Genomic DNA, 6,000 nt, shown 5'->3' with positions numbered 1-6,000 from the left:
TAATTAGTAGATGTGAAAAACATTACCATTGAAATCTACCTGATGACTTTATATCCATGCTCAGATGCCTAGAAGCTCAGAAAGTAACCAACAGTGACTAGTAATAATCAGATATTTAGAGATTAGAAATGCATGTGCAAACATCCAATGTCAATTGCATTGAAAAAGAATTTTTCTGTATGAAACTGTGTATTTTAATAATGAAATGGAGATCTTCTGCAAAGGTTAAAATATCATTTAATTTTATGTCTTATTAGGGTTTATACTGAGTACAATATTGTATAACTGTATTAATTTAACTGTAAACCTACAAATTTACAGCCAATTTTGAAAGAGATGCATCTTAGCTCTGGAAATTATTATTGAATATGTCAATGCTGTTGTAATGAAATGCTGCTTCTAATTATGTGGTTATTTAATAAAAAATTAAAAATAAACAAACAAATAAATGAGAAAAAAATACGTTGCTAAAACAAACCCAAAAAATAACATCTGATACCTTGCCTGTTTACATTTATAATATTAAAAGAGAAAAGAAGGCTTAATGACATTGCTTTGGAAGAATAAGAGAGTAGGCCAAGAAAGAAGACCTAGAGACAAAGTCAAAGAAGAAAGGCTTCCTAGAAAGACTTCTTTACCTATAGGAGGCCTGGACAACACAAGCCAGGTGGAGCCAGATAATGAACAGTGATGCTGTTGAAACAATGAACAGAACTACTAGATTCCTTGTTGTGTCTGAATGTGAACATACACTTCTTGTAGAGAGATCAGTGATGAACCACAGAAAATTGAGCAGGTAAAAATCTGAGACTACTGCCAGAGGAGGAGCACTGTACATTAACAAAGTGTACTGACAGTCTGCTATGTAGCTTGGATGTAAAACTAGCACAATAATAACAGAAACAATGAAGACGTGTGTACCGGGGTGAGGGGGAGGCACTAGATACCCCAATACAATGCTGGTGGGTCTACAAATGGTATAGTCTATAGAAAAGTATTTAGCAACATCTGAGAAAATTTCAAATGCATTCTTACTTTCTTGTACAGAAATAGTACTTCTAAGAATCCTTTTAAAAGATTTACTGGCAGGTTTTTGAGAGATGGCTCAGTGGTTAAGAGTGGTTGCTCTTGCAGAGGATCCAGGTTTGATTCCCAGCACCCACATGCCAGCTGACAACCATCTGTAACTCCAGTTCCACGGGATCTGACACTCTCTTCTGAGCTCCACAGACATTGTACAACATGGGTGCACCCACCTACATGCAGGCAATGCAGTCATACACATAAAGAAAAATAAAAATAATAAACATTAAAAAAAAGATTTGCTGGCAAAATATGAAACTAGGGGCTGGAGAGATGGCTAAGCAGTTAAGAGTATTTGCTGCTCTTCCAGAGGACCCAAATTTGGTTCCTAGCATCCACATAGGATGGTTCACAGCTGCCTATAACTCTAGCTCCAAGGATATACACCCTCTTCTGACCTCTGAAGGCACCTGCACACATGGGGCATACACTCATAGAGACTCACACATACACATAAAAAACAATAAAAATAAATATTTTTTAAAAATGAAACTATTCAGGCCAATGGTCACTGCTAGTTTTTGTCAATGTGACATACTTTTGAAGAAGTAATTTCATTGAGGAACTGCCTCCATTAGATTGGCCTGTGGGCATGGGAAGGCATTTTCCTGACTGCTAACTGATGTAGGCAGGCCCAAACCTGTGGATAGTACCATCACTGGGCAGGTGGGCCTGGGCTGTGTAAGAAAGGTAGCTGAGCAAGGAAGAGGAAGCAAGCCAGTATGCAGCATTCCTCCATGGTCTCTGCATCAGTTCCTGCCTTGACATCCCTTGATGATGGACTATAACCTGTAAGATGAAATAAACCCATTCCTTCCCAAGTTCCTTTGGTTATGGTGTTTATCACAGTAACAGAAAGCAAACTAGGACAAACTGTGTCATTATTGTAATAGCAAAAATATGGAAACAGTTCTGATGCCTTCAATATAGGACTGGTCAAAAAAGCCATGGTATATCCCCAAATGCATCATGAAATGAATTAGACAAATCCCTGTCTCCTGAGATGGAATAATTTTTAAGATGTATTATAAAAACAAAAAGAAAGAATAAGATATACAACATAGTTTACAACCTTTTACACAGAGAGTAAGAATCTGTAATACATGTAGGACATTAGTGGCACACACCTTAATCCCAGCACTCTGGAGGCAGAGGTAGGTGGATTCCTGTGAGTTCGAGACAGGGCTACATAGTGAGACCCTGTCTCAAAGGAGAAAAAAAAAAAAACCCAATACACACATATTTTATACATTTGCTGAAAGAAATACTGTTAATATACAACTAAAAGCTAATAAAAATACTCCCCTCACTACTAGGAGGAAGAAATAGGGTGAAGGAGTCAGGTCAGAGAAGCAAGAGTTCTATGAACATACCTTGTTACATAACTTTGACTTGAGCAAGTCTTAAAAAACTGAAAACTAAAAATGAGCTTTATGTCGAGTTTATGATATATATAGAAATAGAGAAATTTATTATTGAAAGTTATATTAGGATATAGAATTGGCTGTCCCTCCTCAGTGAAATATATTCTAAAAAACAGCTTCAAAGAAATCAAAATTTGTCAGCATCTTTAATCTAGTTGTAGTAATAATACTAGCATAATTCTGAAACTATTGTGGGATGATGCAAATAAAAAATTAAGGTAATATTAGGAACCACATATAGCAATACGGGGGACATAATCAGAAATCAAAACTTTCCAAGAAATCAAGCAGATCAATCCAGAGTGAGGGACATTCTAAAGAACAAGCTGAGGGGTCAGCGAGATAGTTCAGCAGGTAAAAGTGCTTGCTGCCAAGCTTGACCACCTGAACTTGATCCCTGGAACACATATGGTAGAGATAACCAACTCCTCTGTTGTCCTCTGACCTCCACATGTGTGCCATGGCACATGCACACACATATACACATAAACACACACATTATAAATAAACACAAAAAGAATAAGCTGAGAATAAAATAAAAATAATTTTTAAAGGAGTAAGGAGGTCGGTAAATAGACTGATCCATTTGAATTTTGATATGATAATTTCTATTTTGTCAGTTCTATGCTTGAAAAATATTTTATTCAGTATTCTCAGTTGTTTTCAGCAGAAATTGAGTTGAAAGCTAACTATATTACAGGCTATATATACCCTAATGTGAAAATTTGAAATTCTGCTGGTGCTCAAGAATTTCTAGAGCTCAGATCTTTAGATAGGTTTGCTCATCTGGCAAAAAGTGTATGAATTCCAACATAAATTTAAAAAATTCCAAACTTTGAAATACTTCTGATCCCCAGCAACTGTAGAAAAGGGATGCTTAACATGTACCAATAGCAGATAGAACTTTGACTCACAATTATTTGAGATAACTAATGCTATCGACTTAAGAAATAAAGGAAAGCTGAAACTACTGATTTAAAGGAGATGGCCTCTACCTGGCAGGTGGCTTATTGTATATTCACTATGCTGGAGCAATATATCCATGGACTAATAGGTAGTTAAGTGAATTTAATGCTTAATCCAGACTAGATGCCTAAATAGAGAAAATTCTTGACCTTAGCAAATTTATCTAAAGTGTAACTAATGTGTCTGCATAGTATCTAAGATAAGTTGTAACATACTTAAGTCTTTAAAAGTTTTTTCTCTCCCTTTTTTTGAATATGCCATTATTTTTCTGAGAGTCTCTAAAAGTATGAGACTACACTGAAATGATAACCCCCTTTTCCCTGAGAATTCAGTTATCTCCAATATGAAGCAAACTTGAAATGAGAAACACTCTTATTACTATTGTTATTAGAATTTTATGATGCAGCAGAATCTAATTCTAATACCCTGGCTAGTATGGTTTGAACTTGAAATGGCCCCCATGGGCTCATTTGTCTTTGGAGAAGTTTTGTAAAACCTTTGAGGCATGGGGTTTAGCTGGTTATCTTAGTTCACTGCCAGGAGGGTGGGGGGCTTGGGGGTTCTAGCCTGGCCCAGCTTCTCAGGCTTCTGATGGGGATTCTGCTTGCTGTCTGCCATTGGATGCAAAGCAGGAAGATGCTGTGAAGTGACTGTGCCGCTTCATTCCCCATGTCTTCCCTGCCATGAGGATTTGATGCTGTGGGCCATAACACATTCTTTCTCTCTCAAGCGGTGTCTGTTAGGTGTTTTGCCACAGTGACAGCAAAAAGTCACTAATACAAACTAAACGAAAATTAATTATGAACCAATTAATTAATGACCTAACATTTTCTTTCAAATGTAAGTACTGGTAAGTGTAATGGGAATAGGTCCCTGCCTCTATATTGGCATAATGAGGCTTCCTGAGATTACAGTAAGAGGTTTAAATGTTGGGGAAATTAACTGTTAGTCTTATGCCTTGACGTATAGCAGTGAGCACATGGGCTGACATGGAAAGCTAACAGCCAAAAGCAACCCATTCACTAACTCCGTAACAACGCTGCTGACTGTAGTATTTATTTTTTAAAAAAAATACTTTATTTTTTTTTTCTACTTTATGTGTATGGGTGTATTGCCTGCATGTAGATAAGTGCACCCGTGTTGTGCAATGCCCATGGAGGACAGAAGAGGCTGTCGGATCCCCTGGAACTGGACTCACAGACAGTTGTTAGCTGCCATGTGGGTGCTGGGATTCAAACCCGGGTCTTCTGCAAGAACAGCCAGTGTTCTTAACCGCTGAGCCATCTCTCCAGCCCTGACTGTAGTATTTCTAACAGTTTTTCAGCACCACGATTGAGTACTGGCTTCTGAAATCCACAGAAAGAATCTAAAATCCAAATGAACATTCAAATCAAAGTGGCAATAAAACATTCAATCAATATAAATCTCTAATGTTGCAGACTTTTGAACTGTAAATACTTTTCAAGGAACATTATTTTATATAAAAGGTGACTCCTACAATACAGTCCTTTCTGGGTTCAATTCAAATAACAGTAAATGTGGGGATCCAAAAAGATTTAGCAATTGGACATTTTATTTACATATAATGTGCTAACAGTTGCTAGCTTTCAAATGATTACAATTGGATGATTTTACTTCCTTTTTTAAGGTAAAATGGTCATTTTGGAAATTATATTTGAGTGCTTTTCATTGAGACAGGGTTTCCCAGTATCCCCAGCTGGACTCACTATATGTGACCAGGCTAACCTTGATCTCACAGAAATCGATCTGCCTCAGCCTCCCAAGTGTTGGGACTAAAGGTATGCACCACCACACCAGGTAGGTTTGAATTCAAATAGATTATTTGTCCAATTAGGTCATTAAAGATATCATAAATTGAATCTCATTTTTAAAAAATCCTATGTTTTTCTCTTTTATATACACTGTTGCATGTATTTTTAAAATATTTATTATTTTTATTTTATGTGTATGAGTGTATTGCCTGCAAGTAGGTAAGTGTACCCGTGTTGTACAATGCCCACGGAGGAAAGAAGAGGCTGTTGGATCCCCTGGAACTGGAGTTACGGACAGTTGTTAGCTGCCATGTGGGTGCTGGGATTCGAACTTGGGTCTTCTGCAAGAACATTCAGTGTTCTTAACCACTGAGCCATCTCTCCAGCCATGTTGCATGTTTGTTTAAATCTATTAACTTTCTGAGAAAGATAACACAAAACACTGAAGAAATAATCTGAAATTGATACTGTTCTTAAATTTTTTTACTTGGTTATTTTGTTTTGAGACAGGGTCTCAGGTACTCCTACCTCTTCTTACTTACAGAGTTCTAAGATTATAAGCATGTGCCACCACACTCAGCTTTGATACTGCTATTCCTAAAACAAAATCAAATAAATGGTCCCTTCATATAGTACCAAAAATATCTAAATATCGCTGGGAAAAAAACAGTATGTGCATCCCTTATCGTCCAAAGTAAGTTTCATGAAAAAAATTTAATCCAAATGCATAAAGTATGAAATTTACTTTGCCATAG

General features: G+C 36.8%; 1 protein-coding gene across 5 annotated transcripts in view; it reads right to left on the bottom strand.

Moving 5' to 3' along the window:
• Positions 1 to 6,000, bottom strand: part of Nf1 (neurofibromin 1) — a 314,026-nt gene that overhangs the window by 95,393 nt on the left and 212,633 nt on the right. The gene's annotated exons all lie outside the window — the stretch shown is intronic.

The sequence above is a fragment of the Nannospalax galili genome, unplaced genomic scaffold, assembly GCF_000622305.1.
Source record: "Nannospalax galili isolate Female #2095 unplaced genomic scaffold, S.galili_v1.0 scaffold8, whole genome shotgun sequence".
Lineage (NCBI taxonomy): Eukaryota > Metazoa > Chordata > Mammalia > Rodentia > Spalacidae > Nannospalax > Nannospalax galili.
The sequence above is the reverse complement of the archived record's forward strand: the minus strand, read 5'-3'. Positions and strand labels throughout refer to the sequence as shown.